Consider the following 21,199-nt stretch of genomic DNA (forward strand, 5'->3'; position numbering starts at 1 on the left):
GGGAACGAACAAAGGGGGGTGGGATGGGGCAGAAAGGGAGGAGAGAAAGCAGGGGGGGAGAAGGAAAACGGGGGAGGTGGGGGTGGGAAGGAGGGAGGAGAAGAGGCCCAGAGGAATAGAACTACTTTTTCCTCAACAGAAACATTCAGCACAATCAACGGTTGTTGTTGCACCATCAGTCTGGCCCCCATGACAACTGTCCTGGATTCTGATACAGGCATCGCACACAGCAACACATCCATTAAACATAGGCTCGCGCTGCTGCTTAAAACAGGCCCAGTTGAGTGACACACATACAGTGGGCTTGTAGTTCACCTGCACAGGTTAGTGTAGCGTAAAGAGGAGAAGAGGAGGTGAAGAAGAGACCAGCAATAACGAGCATTAATATAGATGTAGCCCCCCCCCACACACACACACACAGCAGCTAATTAGTCTGTGAGGTTAAGTGAAACGTTCCTCCTGCACCACCTTGTTAAGCAGCGCTTATAATGTGTGTCAGGGCCCCAATCACAAGTTAAACAAATGCTAAACTCCGTCAGTTCTTCTTCCAAAGAGCAGCAGTCATAATGTTTGTTTTTTACCAAGCAGTCAGATTTCTTTAACAACTTCAGACTTTAAAAAAAAGTTGATTGGAAAACAAACCATAAAGTGTTGAGGTGATAGAGCAGGCCCGTTTTAAAGCTTGGTTGTTAAAACCTCTAGAAACATGTTGCTTGTATCGAGAGAAGCTTGAGGTGGAAACTTCCTGTATTTACTGCTGAATGTATTCCCACTAAATACGTTATAAAACCATTCACTGTTCAGTCTGCAGCCAGAGGCAAAATGTGTGTGGTGCTGGGGCTGAGAGCGAGAGAGTGAAGGAGAAACACTTTCTCCCTGTGTGTGTGTGTGTGTGTGTGTGTGTGTGTGTGTGTGTGTACGTGCGTATGTGTGTGTGTGTGTGTGTGTGTGTGTGTGTGTGTGTGTGCGGTGCTAAAGCATCCTGTACAGTCACTAAGGAATGCATTCAAAGGTAGAAACGGCTGCTCAGTGTGGATCCTATGACCTTCTGTAAGCGGAGGTGTGTCTTTTCAGTCTGTTTGACACAGGCAGACTTCAGCCGTGGACACAGGACGGAACCCAGGTTCTGGAGACACATCCTGTTTCTATGTTTACATCACATAACGGCAACGAGTGTTTGAAGGGAAAGGGTGTGTTTGCCTTTATGCCTCTAACTAATGGTGACAGTTGTTCCTTTTAAAGCAGAGTGGATCAGAATGCAGACGGAGCCGTTGTTAATTATGAATGGTCTGTTTGTGAAGCAGCCAGGGAGCGAAAACATCTACAGTAACTTCACCAGCTAACACCTCACAACACCTGTGACAATTGTCCACACGCTGACGCCTCTCACACATAAAGCAAGCGCAGCCTGAAGCTGCATGACGGTGCAGATACTGAACCACAGCACGCCTTCAGGGGTCTCGTGGAGGCCGTGCCTCGGCCGGTCAGGGCTAATCTGGCTGTAAAAAGGGGTCCAACCACAGGCAGGTGCCTGATCGGTGAATATGCGAGCACGAGGGAGGTGACTGGGATGTAATGGGATACTTTATTGATGGATGTAGGCTGGATCAGGCCTGTCATCATCTGTCTGCAGGCACAGGTCAGACTGGAGCTGCAGCAGGAGATTCTGCTCAGAGGGTGAAGGAGAGAAGGTTCATCATACCAACACTGAACCACAGCAGCAACTGTACCAGAGGCCATGTATAATTCACTCATTCGCCTCTGTGTAGCGTTGTTATTATGTTTAATGTACAATTGTTTTTCACAGTAAACTTAGAACCCGCTGGAAGTAGAAGGATTTATTTTTTTTAGCAGCAAAGGTTTGGCAGCAAAAATGTTTTCATTAGTCTAAACAGCAGCCAGCACTTTTCAGGAGCATCTGTGAACCACTGCTGGTTAAAAGAGGTGCCTCCAGCCTGACACACACACACACACACACACACACACACACACACACACACACACACACACACACACACACACACACACACACACACACACACACACACGGGTGTTTCCCATATTTAGCTTTTTTCAGAGCGTCTCTGGCCAATTAATCTCTTCCCGAGGCTGCTGTATGATTCACCTTCATCAAGGACAAAGCGCACAAACAAAAACACACACAGACAAACGTGGCTGTTCGGTAAAGTGGGATAACGTTGGCGCAGTGTGCAGCATCCGCATTGAGGTTTAACTGATGGTGGATTTGCACAGCAGATGATGAATGACACAAGAAGAGAATAAACACTGTGCTGAAGAATTCACGATGCTGATGCTCTGCTCTTTGACATTTTGTGACTTCTTATTTAATTTTAACATGAGTAATGCCTACTATAATGATAAATCCTTCATCAGTCCACATGTTGCTGAGCCTGTAAAGGATCCATGTCTGAGGTTGATTATTTCTTCTTTATGCATTTATTTCATTTATTTGCTGATTTATAGTTGTATGAGTTCATCAGATTTCTAATTTCCTTGTGTGATATTATTTGAATCCAATGATTCTTGCCTGCGAATGATTCTAATCAGCCTTTAGTGGCTGCATGTGACAAAGGATGCTGAAGAGGTAACATCCCCGTGGGCACAAGCTGCAAAGAGCTAATGCCAGTGTGGTGAGTACGGACAAATTAGCGGTTGCAGTCAGAGCCCGACCCGACACAGCTGCCTTTCAGATCCTGATCCGTCTTTAACATGCATTCATATGACTCAGCTGAGATTCAGCCACTTCAGTCTAAATGTCAGCCTGTGTAAACAAACGCTTTTCAGCATGTGGTGTCAAACTGGGAAGTCTTGCTTGAGGTTGAATGTGTTTCCCTTTGAGTGCTTATCTCTCGCTCAAAGCCCCAAACCAATCAGTCAGTCCTCTGATGACTGAGGCTCATTTAGCTCCTTCCTGATTGGTTCTGAAGACAAGAAAAGAGCTGGGATTGCCCCAGTGGGAGGTTGGGAATTGGAGTTTTGAAGTTCTATGTGTTTCTCTTAATTTCCTCCAACTCCTTAATGTTTGTCTATATTTAATGCGTGTGTGCAGGCTGGCTCCTCTATGTGTGTATCTGAGTGTAATCAGGAGTGTTTGTATAGGACCTGTGTGTGTGTGTGTGTGTGTGTGTGTGTGTGTGTGTGTGTGTGTGTGTGTGTGTGTGTGTGTGTGTGTGTGTACAGAGTTTTTAATTAGCTAATGCTGCAACACATTGTAGCAATATGTGGCAGCCAGAAACCCAGATGTTTGTTGTTTTTAATAGTTTAATGAGGCCTGCGTGGTGGAGAGTGTTGCAGTCAGAGCAAGGAAATCAGTATCTGGTACCAAGTTTTACTCATAATAAAATGATGATTGCACTTTTACCTTCGAACTGTTCTTACACCTGCAGCTGAGAAACACAGACCAGATAAAGTGTCATGTTGCACATGTGATTAGGTTTTAGTGCAGACGTATTAAATGTGAATCTTCAGCCCAAGAATGAGATATCGGGATAGAAATCAGTAGATGGTTTAAGCAGGTCAAAAACCTGTGGCTGAGGTTTTTAGCAGAGGATGAGAGAAGCTGGCGCTGAGCATTACGCAGGTTGTCCCCTCCCTTCATTCTCCAGGCCGTCTACGTAGCTCCTCTGCTTCATTATTAATATGCGCCTACTGTACGAGTCAAATCCTTGGAGAGGTTCTTAAATTCCCCAAGAAAAACTGTGTGTTAGCTGCAGCTGTAAAGGTTTTAATTAAATACCATTTAAGCTGTGTTACTGTAGGTGCAATATTATTTATATCTGTGGAACAATTATCTGCATTATTTCCAACAAGGTCCATTCACAGACTCTGCTATAGGTTGAACTGCTCCACAGCTGAGGGAGTAGAGACCAATACAGAGAGGACACTGGGAAGGACTGCAGACACACATGTAGCCGCAACACACACACACACACACACACACACACACACACACACACACACACACACACACACACACACACACACACACACACACACACACACACACACACACACACACACAGGGGAGCAGGATAAAAATACTGTGCTGACAAGTCAATTAATCAGATGTGAAGGTGCTGAGCAGACCAATCCTTTACAAGGCTGCAGTTCAAAAAAACCTGTGTGTGTGATATTGGAGTTTCCGTGCTTAATAACCTGTGTCATAAGCTGTTGATCAGAACATTTTAAAGAAACAAGCTGAAATCGCTGCATTGTGTTGAAAGGTAGCAATAAGTGTTCTGAGAGTTTCTGGTCTCAGGCTCTTAGATTTAACGTGTCACAGTAATACTAGTACTGTGGCTGCACTAGTACTGTTGTGAGTACGTTAAAAAAGGTTAATTGTGTCCCCTGCACGGCTCTGTGTTCTTTATTGTTCACACCTGTGACCAATCGGACGCCTGGCCTCGGGCAGCGCTGCAGCTGGAGAGGTGAGGCGGACAGGACGGAGGATTACCAGGAGGGTGGTGGTGGTGGTGGGGGGGGGGTTGGTTGGGGGGGCTGAAGGCAGAGGGCAACGAGCAGACATACAGTAGACGGAGCTGAGAGCGACGTGTCAGGGAGCTGCGCACACTGTATGAGGGGAGATGTCTTGACAACGGAGGACACGAGACAGACGGAGGAGCACACGGGATTAGTCACACCACTCAGTCTCACAAATAGACAACACCAGAGTGCTCAGGCCAGGGCTGGGTTGATGGAGCCAAACACACAGTTGCGTGATTATCTCGCGTTGGGGTATTCTGGCGCGCGTGTGGTGGGACTTTGACCGGGAGCTTGAACGGAACCATAACGTCTGCATTTCCTAATCTGCGGGGTCCTGAGGGGCCGTGTGTTCTGAGCAAAGCCCCAGGACAGACTCTGGGCAGTGAAGCAATTTAGCCATAGTGTTCATGTGACTGATCAACCGGAACAAAGTGCCCCAAAACGCCTCCCCGCACAGAGACGTCTAAAAATGGACAATTTATAAAACAGTCAACTTTTTTTCTGAACATCAAAGATATGTTTCTGGTCAAACGTTGCTCATATGCATAGAATTGATTTAAAATGACAGTCTGGACCTCCCTGATAAAACCTGAACATATTTAGTGGAGCTCGGTGTTCTGATTCTGTAGGCCGTTCGCAAACTGTGAAATAAAACGGTGTTAATCCGGCGGACTTCAGAACTCGTCAGCGACTGGTCTGTAACGTCAGCACCACTCAAGTGTGTGGACTTTGGCTCCAAATCAACAGTGTGACTGACTGACATCTCCTGAGTGGTGCTGAAAGCAGTCAATCAGCAGTAGGTGCTGCAGTAATGACAGGGATGTGTGCACTCCCTCAGGAAGAGCTGTCAGGTCAATGGATCACTGCCACTTTGACACACACACACACACACACACACACACACACACACACACACACACACACACACACACACACACACACACACACACACACACACAGTATAAAATATGCTGCCACTTTGCTTGTGTGCACACAGTAAAACTCTCAAACACGCAAACATCAGTGTTGACAAGCTTTTTTGCAGTTCCTGTTTTGTTATTCATTGCCCCCCCAAAACACACACACACACACACACACACACACACACACACACACACACACACACACACACACACACACACACACACACACACACACACACACACACACACACACACACACACACACACACTTCTTTACATGCACTGAAATGGATTATAAGTATCAGTGCATTTAAATAACAGCACTTCAAGCATAAGTATTTGTACGATACGACAGTATTAACACACAGCTCACCACCACTGTGGGAAATGAACTGCAATGTGCTGCTGTGGTTGATGGATGCCTCCTAATCCTGTTTGTTCCAGGATATTTTATCTGGCCTGTGTCTCAGGCTGAGCAGCTACATTTTCTCAGTTGCCCACACATCAACACTAATATGTTTTAAATTGGCCTGAGCCCTTGGGTAAGACAGTACATTCCCTCTGTTTGGGATCCTGTGCGGCACAAGACCTATTATATCATAATAGACGTGGATAACAGACTTATTTCATCCAAGGTGAGGAGTGAGCGCAGCTCTTTAGGGTTTGGTTTGATTTGTCTTCCTCAGATCAGTTTTACGAGTAAATCACTTTGCATTTACAGTAGTATCATTCAGTATGTTCCTGTATTGGTAACTTTACAACCCAAACCTTCAGCCCCACCAGATTCCACTACATCACTCTTCATCTCCTACTTGTAAAACTCTCTTTTTTCCTGTCTTCCCCCAATCATTAGTCTCTAAGGTCAAACGACTTGGCAATAGTGATGATCTAAGGAAATAAGTTTGCTTCTCGGCAAATTGCACTGAATAATGTCGTCACCTGTAATTTAAATGTAAATGTGTCTGTGTGCAGACGGTTCAGATTGAGCAGGCAGAGCCGTAGGTTAGTTTAATGACCTCTCATATCATGCAGGGACATGGCTGTTTACAAACCAACACAAAGCGGTCAGACTTGTTTACCAATTAAACAGTTGTGACAGATGTGTTTACAATGCACAAACACCGCCAGCCTCGGATGATTTTAATATTCATACCTGGTCTCTGTCGAAAATCTCAGTAATACAGGAGTGGAACGCATTTAGAATACAAGGTATAGGCTGAATGTATTTAACACTTGACAACTCCAAGCCTGGCACACAACAATAGAAGCCTGGGTACAGGTAGTCAAATCGAGCGGTTACAGCCGTAGCATTAAACTGTTGCTCAGACACACGAGGCCCTAGTTATTTCAGTGGCACAAACCTCTCTGGAGACATGACTGTGGAATATTTCTGCAGGACTAGTGCCTCTGACCTGTGGATTTGCTTTGATTTATTGCTTTTGTTTTCATCATTCTCAGCAGCATAGTTCACTATAGGTGTAGCTACCTATGGAAATAATTCATCATTTATTTAGTGTCCATAGATTTTCCCTGTTATCGCTTGCAGACATGAGGAGGGCAGGGAAGGGAAGCTGAAGATCTATTCAAAACAAGAAAGAGGGAAGTTATAGATGGTTAAGAGAAACATTAATAAGAGAGAGAGGGAGTTAGAATAAAGAAGAGGCAAATGAAAAAGATTAGCAGATAGGAAGGTATGATTTTCTATCACTCTAGCATCAGTGATGAACTGGGGTCATTCCTGCAGTCTGAACCACCTGCTTGCGTTCTCATTCTTCTTCTGTGCCTGTTTGCACTTCCTGTAACAGGTGATTCTGTGGCCGTATCACAGGACTACTGTATGAACACACTGAAGAGACAACAGAACGAGAGCTGAGTCATTCAAAGCCACCTCCACACGTGCAGCAGCTGCTGACCTTTGCCGGAGCTTCCATGAGCACGGAGGCCGAGTGCAGAGCTCCAGCAGGGGCCACCCAGCAAGCTGGCAGATCCAGGCTTTTAATGATTGACTTTGATGAGCAGGGCCTCCGGCTCTTCATCGGTTCTGTGTACAGCGGTAGCGCCTTTTGGGCCGTGAAGTGTTCCCCAGGCTCTTCAGAGCTTGATTTCTGTCAGTGTAGTGATGCTAGACCAGAAAATCCACCTCAGGTCTTCAAACTGGCTTGTGTGAACACTGCTGACCATGAACGATGCACACATGCCACCATACCGTTAGAGCTCTTCAAATACTGTACTTGGGTCCGTGTCATGTTGTTTAGGTGCTTATAGAAGCTTGAGAGAGCAGGCCGTGTGTTTATCTCACCGTAGCTGTGTAGGCGCATTCTAGAGAAAGACACATATTTAACTGGAGGTTTTACTCACTCACACACATGACGCCAGGCAAACACTCTGTCACAATGCATGGCTTCACAAAATCTTGAACGCGCCGCTTGACCTCCCGCCGCAACATGACGTGCAGACAGAATGACAGCATTTATGGGCACTAAACGCAGCCTTCTGCAGCTGAGCATGTTCCAGATTCATTCAAGCTAGAACAACCACAGCCTCGCCCTCGGGGAGAGGCTGCCTACCATTCAGAGCAGCATTAATCAATGCTCGAAATTAACTAGTATGAAAGAGAGCGGAGTGACAATTTCACAGAGAAAAACAACGTTAAGTATAGAAAGTAAACTATAGCTTCAATTTAAATGCAAAACCCCGTTTCTCTGTCTCGGGGTGTGTGTTTGCACGCTGACTAAAGTATGTTTGTCAGTTGGAGTTGTTATTTTTCTCTGCAGCATACGCCTCAATGGGCTGTCTGTCTTTTTGGATGGAGCTGGGCAAGACAAATTGACAGCTTCAAATACAAACAAGCGCAGGAGCACACACATATACAAATATGTATACACAAGCATCGGTGTGCACAGTGTCACAATGCCTGCGCACACACACACACACACACACACATACACACACACACACACACACACACACACACACACACACACACACACACACACACACACACACACACACACACACACACACACACACACACACACACAAGAGGCAGTCATACTCTGGCTGATGGACTGAGTGACAGTTTATATTCAGGACTTAAATGAACAGAGGGAAAGACTAGAGGCTCTGAGGCCAAGGAGACTGGAACAAGCAGACAGATCCAATAAAGCACGCAGCGGCCTTTGTTCCTGCTGCGCATGTGTCTGTCCACGCTGGATTCAGTGGCCGTTACAGAATCCTGCAGCCATCGGTGCATCTTTGAAGCTGCACTGCAATTAGAGCTATTGTACATTTACTTGTCAGACACTTCCTGGGTGATAACAAAAAAGCAAATGCAGGACGGTTTCTTCTCTGGTTTGATCAACGTCCGCGTTCAGACCTGCATAGAATCAGCCGCTACGGATGCAGGGGCGCGTGTAATCACAACCAGTGAACTCTGCAACACATTCCACTTTGTGAGCGTGAATAACGTGACATAATGCGTAAAGAGGGAGAACAGCAAAAGCCACGAGAAGAGCTGACTTCAGAGGTTTTCCCCCCTAGTAGTCTAATATTACATGGCAAGAGAGGAGGGGAGAGCAGCGAAATGAGAGCAGAGGAGAGGTCGGGGGGGAGACGTCCCCCTCTACCCTTCACCTCCTGCTCGTCTCCTCCTCACCTTGTCCGGAGGTTTCCATAGGCTACATGACGCATAAGCTCCAGCCTGTCTGAGCCACTTCCTGTCCCCTTTGTCTCCTTCCATGCTGCTCCTCTTCATCCCTTTCTCACTTGTCCTGGGGCGACACATAACATACATCCCCCCATGTTTCTCCTCTACACTCTCGCCGCTGCTTCCCTCGTGACTTTCTCTCGCTCCCCCACCTCCCTCCTGTGACTGGATGTCCTCCATGTTCACGTCCTCTCCACTGTTTCGTTATCCCCTTCCTGCTTTGTCTTACTCCAACGGATTTCCATCCCGCATCACTTCCCCTTCTCCTCCATCCTGTGTCTCCTTTTCCATCTTTCTCCTCATCTCCTCCTCCACCCTTCCCCCTCCTTTGGCCTACTGTATGCTCACCATATCCATCTCCTCCTCCTCCTCCTCCCTTCTGTTGTGTCCTCTACCTCCTCCACTCCTCTCTCTTATTGTCCCCTAGCTCCGCCTCTCCTCTCTTTCATGGTCCCAGGGCTCGTTAAACAATGTCCACATTCACCTGACATCATCTGCAGAGAGCTGCCTATAGAGGTGGTAGTGTGTGTGTGTGTGTGTGTGTGTGTAAGGGAATGTATACAGTGCTGTACATATAGGCTAAATTAAACCACTGCAAGTATGCATTCATTGCTTTGGACAGAAAACAGTAGGGGCTCTGAAGAAATGTGTTCCAAGACAGCTAAAAGTTTGCAGTAACAGGCCCAACCTCACACACATACACACACACACACACACACACACACACAAAGTCAACGCATTCAAAGGGAAGCTGTGCGGAAGGGGAGAGAGAGACGGAGGCAGGCAGAGATAAAGAGATGTGTTTTGTTAGGAGAGATTTTGGAGTTTTGCCGTGGACTTTTATCACTGCAGAACAATTGGTATTCACCACATTTAAGCACACAAGCTGTCGGTCCAGAGACAAGCACCCAACCCGCGTAGCACCCCGACACCCCACAGCCCCACTCACTCCGCCTTTCTATTCCCCTGTCAGTTAAAGCCCACACCTACGTTTGCTCCTTATTTCCAGCTCCGTTTCCTTTCTCTCCTTCCCTTATCCTGGCTTTTGTCTGCAGATCTGTCACTCGAGTCTCTCTCTCTCTCTCGACCGCTCTCTCTCTTTGGATCCTTTGATGTTGGTTCATACCTGCTGTCACATACCACCTGTTCAGTCCTCAGCCGGACAGGGCTGCGTTCAGCTGAGGCACTAACCTGGATGGGACCGGACTGAACTGGACAAGGTTGAATGTAACTGGAGCGGCGGATGAGGTGGGACACAGGTGGATTCAGCTAAAAAACAACCAACCCAGCTTTAACCTTGTGATGTCAGACAACAGTAAGTGGCAAATTGTTTGTTTATTAATGCTTGTGCTAAGTAATAGCATATTCTCATCATGTTAATATTTGGACCCGGATGGGTTTAGACACTTTAAATGCTAACCACTGCTACATCTCCCTTCCTTCAGCTGAGGATACTGACTGTGGCAGCTTCCCAGCAGAACGTGAGCTTCAGCTGCTCAACAGTCCATGGGTGCCGTTGTCTAACTCTACCTTTCATGAAGTGCCATACGTTTTCAGTAGGCTCCAGATCAGGACTGCCAGCGGGCTAGTCAAGCACTCGCACAAAGTGCCACTGCGAACACAGTCACGTTACTGTAGCATGTGCAGAATGAGGCCTGGTGAAAAATCGTCCTGATGAAAGATCCACTCACGTCCTTCCAGCAAAAGAGGTTGAGGCAACACATGCCTCCGTTAATCCCACTAGATTCACACATATCACACAAATCTATGCCTTTTTTTACTTTTTTGTTATTCAATAGATTTTGGTAACTCAACCCTGCATTTCACTGACGTCTGATTACAGTAACTAAGTGATAGACATAAATTACTCATGATTTCATGTGACTATCGTTCATGATCAAATGCAAATGAAGAAAGATTGAAGTTGCTGATTCTGACCATGATACCAACACATCTGCTATTATTAACATTAACGTTTTATACTAATTTTAACTAATCTTGACTTCACAAATAGACAATAAGAGGATATAAGTTTAACCAGGTCCACGTGGGCGTTAAAATTCACAAGTACGGTAGTAGTGAATCTTTTTCAGCTGGAGCTGCCTCTGATCTTTATCATAGTCATTTCAGTTAAACTCAGAGAAATCCGTTTCCGTTTAATCTGTCCTGTCTGACATTGTTCTGCTTTAGTCTTTGTATTGCTGCTCTGGTCCGGGCCCCTTTCTTTCGCTCTCCTCTTTGATCCAAAGCAATAGGTGAGCTGAAAGGTTAGCTCATTCTTTGACCACGGCTACTCAAAAGTCCTGAACAGAAACACGAGCAGTGCTACAGACTGAAAGAGAGACGACAGGACGGGTGTGAAGGTGTGTGTGCGTGCGTGTGTGCGTGTGTGTGTGTGTGTTCTCCCAGGTGACGGAGCATGGACGAGAGAGATACTCGTTTGATCCCTGGAACAAAGAGAGAGGGAAGGGCAAAGGAGAGAGCAGCAGAGAGAGACAGCAGGAGGGGAAGACACGGAGACACGGGCGAGAGAGACAGATAGCTGAAGGGTGGAAGAGAGAGAGACAGGATGGAGAGAGAGAGGGAGAGAGAGAGGGGGGCGGGGTTAGGAGGGATCAGGCCTCACGAGAACAGAGCTTTATTGAAGGGGGTTTGAAGATCATGAGCAGCTTTGTCAAACAGAGTATGGAAGGAGAAATATTGTGACCAAGCACACAGACACACACTCCAGCTGTCCATTTGCTACAAGACATGTTTGCCCAGTTTTGAAAAGAAACTGAGGATGTAAGGGCATAAGTCATTTTCTTCTCGTCATCTAAACTGAACCGGTCTAAATGTAAAAAACTAGCACAGCAATTGCGGTTTAATTTCAAGATCTGGGTTAAATTCGGCTCCTACATAGTGGTTTGTATGTCTGTATCCTGTTGTGTAGGAGGTCTGTGATTATGACAGTTCATACACCTGTCACCTCAACATTTCATCTACATTCTGCCACAGAAACTGTTCCACTAAAATCTGTACCTAGGAATACTTTAAATGCCCTGAGCACCATCAGTCATTCTCTCATGATAATAGAGGTGCAAGTGTTGCAAAACCCCAAATATCTGCATGTGGATATTATTTATGTATTTGTAATCTGGATAAACCTTTAAATCCAACTTTTACCAGGAACAAGACACATTTTAGCCTTTGATGTGTTCAGAGCATCACACTGCTCTGCTTTTCTGCAGACACGTCTGTCAGTCATGCTTTATGCACAGTATGGTGAATTCCTTTACCTTGCCTAAGCAATCAGTCCCAGAAAACAGCCTACACCACCTTCATGGCATTTTACTGATGTCAGAGGAAAAAATTGCACAGGAAATCATTTTACATCCACTACGGTCATCAAGGCTCCTGATCAGCAGGTAGGATCCTGGAGTGGAAAGTGTTGAAACGTGCGGAAACAAGTAAAGGGAGGCAGATGGAGAACAGGAGGAAAGGAGAGCTTTTAAAAAAGAGAGATAGACGACGTGACAGGATCCGCAGTATTTCATTAAAGACCTTAAATGGTTTTGTTGCTCTAAAGCTGAAATAGAAATGTTTACACCTACATGTAGTTTTGCATTATATTCATCTGTGGATAAATAAGGCCGGTGTACCATGTGTATAGTACAAACGAATTCCCAATCTTCTATACCCTGTGTCCTGTTCACGACCACAGCATGCATTATAATACCACTGGATCACCTTCATGCACACATGCACGCATATATTATTATGTGCAACAGTAAACCACCCCCCTCAGACTCGCTTTCCTTGAACCCAGTTCCTTCACCTCCAACAAAGCCATTTCATTTCTGTGTTTTTAATTAAAGCTCATCTGATCATCTAAAATTACTGCTGTTGTACATAAAATATTATCGTACACTGTGCAAATGAATGTATTGGGATTAATTTCCACATGCATAGCACAGTATAAAAAGACAACGTGTAGGACAAAGTCAAATGATGAAGATGCTAATTGTGAGTCTGTGAAGGACAGAGACAGCTGTTAACACGCTGTTAAGAAATGTCTTAACAAGGTGCTCTCATCTCAGCCCTCCGTGTTTCTCCGCTGACATTCTCCTGTATTGTAAATGGCTTTTGTCAGAAGTGCCTGAAAATACCAGGAAAGTGCACTGTACATCCTTCGTGTGGCGTCGCCCAGTGGGAATTCAGCCATAGATGTAAAACATGTTGTTAGAAAACCGAGATTCATGCAGAGCGACTAACAACCCAACCCCCACATCCCACCTACATCTACCTTTTCATTCCCTTCCTTTCATGGAAACTTTTATTATGATCCTTCAAACATACCCTAGAGACACAGGAGGCAGTCAAACATGGATTTATTCTGAATGTTTGGCTATGATAAGGCGCAATCTTCAATCTGTTATCTCCAATTGTGAAACTCTACATAGGCAGATGTTTCTCTTAAACTACATGGACATACAGTTAACGTGATTATGTATAAACTGTAAAACCCTGATGTGACAAATTGGAAACAAAAATGTATATAACAATACATACACTCACACAATTCTCCATGTTTGCAGGTGAACAACCAAAGCAACAATTACTCATACAATATTGGAGGCGTAGCTAACTACATGTACAACGTTTAAAGGGGGTGGAACGTGTCCAAGCAACCATTTTGTCATCCTTGCATGAAGATGGGGCCTTTTAGGGGTCAGTGCACTCAGCTTCGCTAAAAGACTCGGTGCTACGCATACAGCACAGCAAGTCTAACGGATGGAAAACGTCTCGTACCACTGACGGCCTTGTTAAGGCAGTGGCGGTCGCTCGCCGGTGGCCTCTGACTCCGTCGGTGAAGTGGACAGTGTTGAACGTAAGCTGCTAGCTGCTCTCGCTGCCTCTGCCTCGCTGTCAGACAAGAGCAGTGGAGAGTGCTGAATATGAGCTGGTAGCGTGGTGAGTCAGCCAGCAGCCTTACATTTAACACATGCCAACGTTAGCAGGGCTGAATAGGAGCACAGTGGGGGTGCTTTCTCTCCCTCCGTTCGTGCCTCTCTTCCTATTCCTCTCTCGTCCTCTTTGGCTGCGTCTCTCTGCTGTTTTTCCTTCTACTGCGCCTCTCTTTTCATTCGCTTCCCCCCTTTTGTCATTACCCATTGTCTCCCCCTGTTCTCTCTATTTTTGCCCTCCTCCGCGCTCGCTCGCGCCCCCCTTTCCGCGTCCCCCTCCCTCTTTCGCTCTCTCTGTAGTCTCCCAGTGGTCTTGCTGAGGGGCATATGCTGTTGCAGGGAGAAGGGGATGTCAGCTTGGATTTCAACACTGTCACAACAGGAGAACACACACATACACACACCAACACGCACACACGCAGGTGTACAAGCACAGGAAGCAAATGGCCACTTATAAAATATGCCGTTTTCCTCTCTCTCTCGCTCTCTCCCTCGCTCACACGCATACTGTACAGTACATGCACAGCCGCAGACACAAATCTAAACAGGAATCAAATGACCACTTGTACAAAACGCGCGCGCAAACGCAAACACACACACACACACACTCTGGAAAGGACTCTCACCAGGGTGGAAAACAGTGCTTGTCTGCAAACTGGCTGACAGGCAGAAAATAGCCCTGTCTAAGGAGGTGTGAGAGGAGAGAGGAGAGGAAAAAGACAAAAAAATGAGTAGCTGAAATAAGAGTGAAAAGTAGAAGCGAGCAAAACAGACCGTATGTGTAATAAAAGGAACCTTGGTGCTGCATCACTTTATGTATAGAAGGTAATTTATGTTCCAAACATGCCATATTCATTTTCTGCCAGCCTCCCCCTTTGTTTTCCTCTCTTAGCCATCCAGTGGTGCTCCCTCCATCTCCCCAAATTGTGTCTCTCAGCTCCAGATATGGTATCAATGACCTTAGCTCAGTACAGCATGGTCACACTGGCCTGACCAGAATCCCATTACTGACATCCTTCATGTGTAACATTACTGCTGTGTGTGTGTGTGTGTGTGTGTGTGTGTGTGTGTGTGTGTGTGTGTGTGTGTGTGTGTGTGTGTGTGTGTGTGTGTGTGTGTGTGTGTGTGTGTGTACACGCTTGTATACATGCGTGACATTGCCCTTTCCATAGCAACAACAACACTGCGCTGCACAATGTGTGTAGCAGACAGACACAAACGGAGAGAGACTCACACGTAGCCGCATGCTTGGTGACAACAACATTACAACACACAGTCAAACAACAGACACAATTATTCCATTCTCATTATTATAGCTCCCTGCTCTAAAGTTATTAATCCCCGACATTGGGGGGTTTTTGAGACATTTCCGTCTGGGAACCAAGCTCATTAAAACAGCACTCATGTGGTTAGCAACCAGATAAAAGCCTTCTGAACAATCTGTGACTTAATGCTTAGTTTAAAGAAATGGAAAAGTTTGCATGAAGCGTTTATTTTCCATCTCATATCACACATACGGTTTTAAATCTCCACTAGGTTTCGATGTTCAAACAACATCATTTCCTGCAGTTAAACCCATTTGTTGTAAACGGGCAGCATCTGCTCCGTTGCCTTTGGGGGCTGCAGTGCTTTAATTATGTAAATTTATGGCAAATTTGCCAATACAAAGCCTCATCCAGGGGTCAGTTCCAGTCAACCATAAATCAAGAATGCATACATACACAAACGTCTTAATAAGGACCCAAAAGATTTTTATTTTGATAATTTACTTTACTTAGTTTCACCCCACAGTGGGGAAATGAGACAGCATAAGTACAGTTATTGCCTGAGTGATGACTTTCAATATTTGCACAAGTAAGGCACGTCATGCAAAGCTGACAAAATCACCTACTGTACAATACAGTACATTAAATTAATGTGAACTGAATGAGGAATAAATCTCAACTGCCTTTAAGTTCTATATAACACATACTGTACAGTATAAAGGCTCCCATATGGTGAAAGACCCTGTGAAGTCTAATAATTATAGACTACAAGAGTTATTGGAGTTGACTTTAACAGAAGAATGGCTTTGATTTCATAAGATGCTGCAGAAACCGCTGCATCAGCCCTGCAGTATCATGGCCATATGGTTTGGAGTGGCAGACATGCTCTTATACACACACACACACACCACATCTGAACACATGAGGCAGAAACAGATAGTGAGGGTTTCTCCCGGTGAAAAGCTTTGCTGAAATGTGACCAAAGCAGTCAAACCTGTGCTAAATAAAGCCTCTGAGGGGCCACAGTCAACGCTTCTTATCTGACCATATACTTTATTATAATCCAGACATAAAGATCCAATATGGCGACTGTCAAACTCAACAAGGTTGGCTGATTTTTCTGCAAATTATTCCAAATGATTAATGGTCCTATTACTATAGCTGGCCCCTCTCTGCTCCTCAAATGCACACGAGGGGAGATACAAGTGTATGATTAGAGGGGTGGAAACGAGAGGAACGAAGAGCCGTGCACAAAATAGAGGGAGACAGACACTCAGAAGGAGACACGGGGAGTGGCTGACACGAAAACAATCTTACAGTGAATGTGGGGACTCTTGCATAGTTATACTGATTGATGTGCTTCGGAGACATCCTGCAGCACCTCTGGGGTCTTTTACTGTTTATGCCAAATAAATGAGAACCAAGCTTTCCACCCTAGATGCCCCTCGTACTGCAACAAAGAGAGAGTGAACTGTGGGAGAGCTGATGAAAAACCAACGTACGGTACGTGAACATACAGTATGTGAACAAGCACAAATTAGGGGAGGAGCTACACAGTACACGCTACTGCACATGCACATGCACAGCGCGCTGTGAGACTAAAATGACATGTAGTTACATTAGAATCTGACATGTTGCTCAAACACCAGTGAGGCTTCACAGAGGAGAGGTTACGGCTTTACTGACGACTGAATGCGACGTATTTGACCCCTACAGATGTAAAAGCATGTCGTGTTACAGAGATCAACGCAGTGGCAGTTCCGCTCATGCTTACCAGCAAGTGCCTCATGCGGGGGTAAAATAACATCTGTTCCGTCTGTTTGCATGATGTGATATGGCATTTTCATGGTTTGCTGAGCACAAACCTCCTAGTAATTGGTTTGCTTTCTTCCCAGCAAACGCACTGACCCCTGTTGTTGGTGATTGCCTACAAAATAAATGGGTGCAGACAAATAAATATTTGCAAAGCAGTAGCATTAGCAAATGATGTTGCAGCGGATTTGGCTCCACAACGCCATAAGCATGAATTGTAGGAAATGATTGTGTAGCTCGACACGGGCGAGCTAACATCTGCAAGTAACCAAATATAGTTTGAATCATCAAGCGTGAATTTTGTTTTTTTTCCATTATCGCTTTGTATTTTGCGGCTGAGTAAACGCCATCGTTAGGATCTTCATGTGATCACATTAACTGGCTGTTCTTTGTTAACACCGTTTCATTTTACATCCCCTTTGTGTTATAACATTAAATGAATGTGTAATTATAACTAATGAGAAACCCAAAGTGTGTCTTGGAAGTACAGCTTCGCTGGTTGCCTGCAGTGCCCCAGTAAGGATTTCGGTTAGCTCTGTTTGAGAGTATAAAAGCAAAACAATGGGAAAAACTATTTTCCTGCAGTGGCGAACAGATGCTGAGAGGACGGGCATCAGCAGAGCAGAGAAGCAGACCCACCACGAAAAGCAAAAGTGAAGAACTGGCCTCGCTAATGCTAGATTAGAAATCAAATTAATTAGACTAAACAGCCCAAAGTGCACAGACAAGCAGCTTCTGTCTTCCTTTGTATTACTGCAGCAGTAAGGAACCAAGAGGCACAACACACTCCAAGCCTTTGTCCTGCCTTTAAAATGCTCAGTCACACCACACTTTCATTTCTTTTTAAATCTTTCAGCTACTTTTTTAATTAGCAAAACATCTCTCTCCTATAATCAACGGCTGTAACAGAATCAGTGTTTAATAAAATTGAACTATTCATTGGCAAAAATGGCAGATAACAAAATGAACAACACCTGTAAATAAGATGATGACCAGGTTTACAATTTTCATCTGAAATACACTCCGCTAACAAAGGCAGGTGATGCATGCAATCAAATGAATGAATAACTTTTAAAATTAAATGAGGCATGTTCACGCATGGGAGAGGGGGTGTGTAGTACAAAGGCAAAGAAGTGGGAGGCAGCTGGAAAATGATAGATGGAAGGTTCGACAGCGAGACAGAGCAATGCACTGAGGAAGAGATGGTTATGAGCACAAAGGTATGATGCAAGGAATAGGATGGGGCTCTAATTAGTTTTTTAGCTCAAACTTCAATCTCTCTCTGTGACCTTAATAAACAGATGATGCGCACACACACACACACACACACACACACACACACACACACACACACACACACACACACACACACACACACACACACACACACACACACACACACACACACACACACACACACACACACACACACACACACACGGCTGCGCATTCTCTCACACACAGCGTGATGAAAGTGTTACCTCAGCATTTTCCAGCTAAATGTACTCATTAGCCTAGTTGCACATGGCTGCCTGGGAAAACAACAAAGTCAGCTCCAGAAAGCAGAGAGCATTCATCTAAGAGACTGTCAGAGTGTGAGACAGAGAGCAGAGGCCTCAGCACTACCACAAACTCAGGGCTGCACTATTTTCTTACTAAGTCACTTTATATGCTGTTGCGTACGTTTTCACCGTGTACTTATTTGAGCATTGGCCTCAAATCACTGGCCGTTACACAGTCGTTTAAACTGGCGTCAATTACTAAAAAGTAAGATATTTCAGTAATAAATGAGGTTATTGCACCGTTAATCCATCCTAACCACATCAGAGAGTATGTGGTTAGGATGAAGCATGTCGAGGTTTCCAAAGCACCTGTTGCTAAGCACGTGTGGGACAGAGTGCATGAAAGCAGACGAGGGCTCATTTTACCAGTGGGGTTAAATAGAACAGGGGTTTTCTCATGCAGAACAAATTCAGTTCCACCTCTGCTCACGCACTCTTTACACATTACTGTACTAATGCACGGAGGTGCGGGATCTGCATTCTGCTGCAGCACAGCCTCCTCTGAGTGTTTAGAGCATGCTGTAATATGGTCAGTGTACAGTACCTGTGACCTCCTACAGTACCAGGCAGCAGTGCTAAACTGTCATGTCAGTCTATCAGTCAAACATACAGTATAAATGTGTATACATTATCCATCCATCCATCCATCCATCCATCCATCCATCTATCTATCTATGGTAAACAGCATCACCTCCGGCTCCAGGATGACATACAGTACAGTATGGAGTACTGTGTGACTACTTAAAGTGTCTTCTTTAGTAAAACACTGGACTGTGGCTGTGCAGACAGACTGACAGGCTGATTCACAGACTGAGCTGCTGAGTGTCTGCTACAGTAAGTGAGAGGAACCCACTGGTGTTTCTGGTTGATTTTGAGCCTATTGAGGTCATAAAACTCCTAATTCCAAAGCAGAGGACACTAGTGAATGCATATAGAGAAAGCACACAGGAGTGGGGGAAACATTTCCTGAGCACTTTGGTAATGTGCTTATAAATTCTCCAAGTGACAGCTCCATAACAAAGAGCCTTGCCCGACTGTAAATTAGGTCCTCAGAGATTTCTTGGCCTTTGATGCCTAAAGTAAATGCTGAGGTGAGTTGGGCAACACAAGTGTTTCTCATCCCACTAGTGGAGGAGGACTACGGTGATTTAAGGTCTGTGCCAAGCTCGCTGCGTTCAAAACAGCTTTATAGGAAACACGAGGAGAATCGCAGAGAGCGGCGTGCAGACAGAAAACTGCATTAGGAGCGTTAATGTTGGCCTATTCAGGAAAACACGAAACCAAATACACAACTCAAAGGAAGGCAGGACGTGCTGTACACGCAGTACAGCATGTACAGCAGTTCCAGTACAGCAATGCAGTCACCTCCACAGCCTCCTCTTTGGGGAATACGGCGCATCCTTTAAAGATAAACACCGCACAGCACAGTGGCACATACAGTACATCATATATAGACTTATAACAAGATAAGATGCAGCTGTTGTCATTTCTGTACGCAGCATTATTAACTAGCTCATTAAGCACTCGGAGCTGAGATAAAGCAATCACTTAGGTTTGCTAAGCATTCAGAGTATTTTCAGTGTAAACTACAGAAAAGATCAGATCATTAAAAGAATGAGTGACTGCTCATTCATAGCTCTGAACTGAACTAACGGCAAGTGGCCTTTTGAAATACATACTGCAAATAATGGCTTTGCATTTGACACTTCTTACCAGTTCTCTTGCACTTTTGCTTCAGATACATGTGTCTTTAAAAGTAATAAGCCTTGATTGTTCACATCGTAACTGACTTAAATATTCCTAAACGGATAAATTAGGACTACGTGGCATAATGCCTCCATCTCCGAGTGATTTAAAGGTAAATGCCTTTAGATTGTGAGAGAGGGAGATGCAGTTTATTAATTGAGACTTGGTGATGGCATGGTAATTGAGGAGTTCAATTTATTCATGTTCATTACTCCATAATATGCTGTATATATAATCTCTCAGAGCTGAGCTGGAGATGCAAACAAGCTTGCAGTGAAACGTTTTAATTGGCCTGTTCTATTTCCATTTCAATAAGACGTTCCCTCCTCTCCTCCTCCCCTCCTCTCCTCTTCTCTCCTCCTTTGTCCCCTCCACTTCTCTCAAGCTGTCCTGTCTGATATTTGACATGTTGGCGCTCTCTGCGCTTCCTGTTAATGGATCGGTTAAGTCCATAATTTGGAGCCGCGTGTGTGAGAAGATAAAGACGAGTGTATGTGAATAGGAGAGTTTGTGTGCAACTGGATGCAGCAGGACAAGACGAACGCAGGAAGTTTAAAGAGGAGGAGATGGGAAGATGAAAGGAGAGACATGAAAGGAGATGGGACGGAGAGAGAAAGGTTGAGATTTCATGAACACTGCAAATGGAGCTTTGGCAACTGAGACGACATGTGCTACAGATCAGCAGCCATTTAACAAGGACACCACCAAAACTGTAATCCAAGCGTATTCAGAACGG

General features: G+C 45.0%; 1 long non-coding RNA gene across 4 annotated transcripts in view; it reads right to left on the minus strand.

Moving 5' to 3' along the window:
- Positions 1-21,199, minus strand: part of LOC114842547 (uncharacterized) — a 93,203-nt gene that overhangs the window by 44,732 nt on the left and 27,272 nt on the right. The window lies entirely within an intron of this gene.

This window comes from Betta splendens, chromosome 16 (genome assembly GCF_900634795.4).
Source record: "Betta splendens chromosome 16, fBetSpl5.4, whole genome shotgun sequence".
Taxonomy (NCBI): domain Eukaryota; kingdom Metazoa; phylum Chordata; class Actinopteri; order Anabantiformes; family Osphronemidae; genus Betta; species Betta splendens.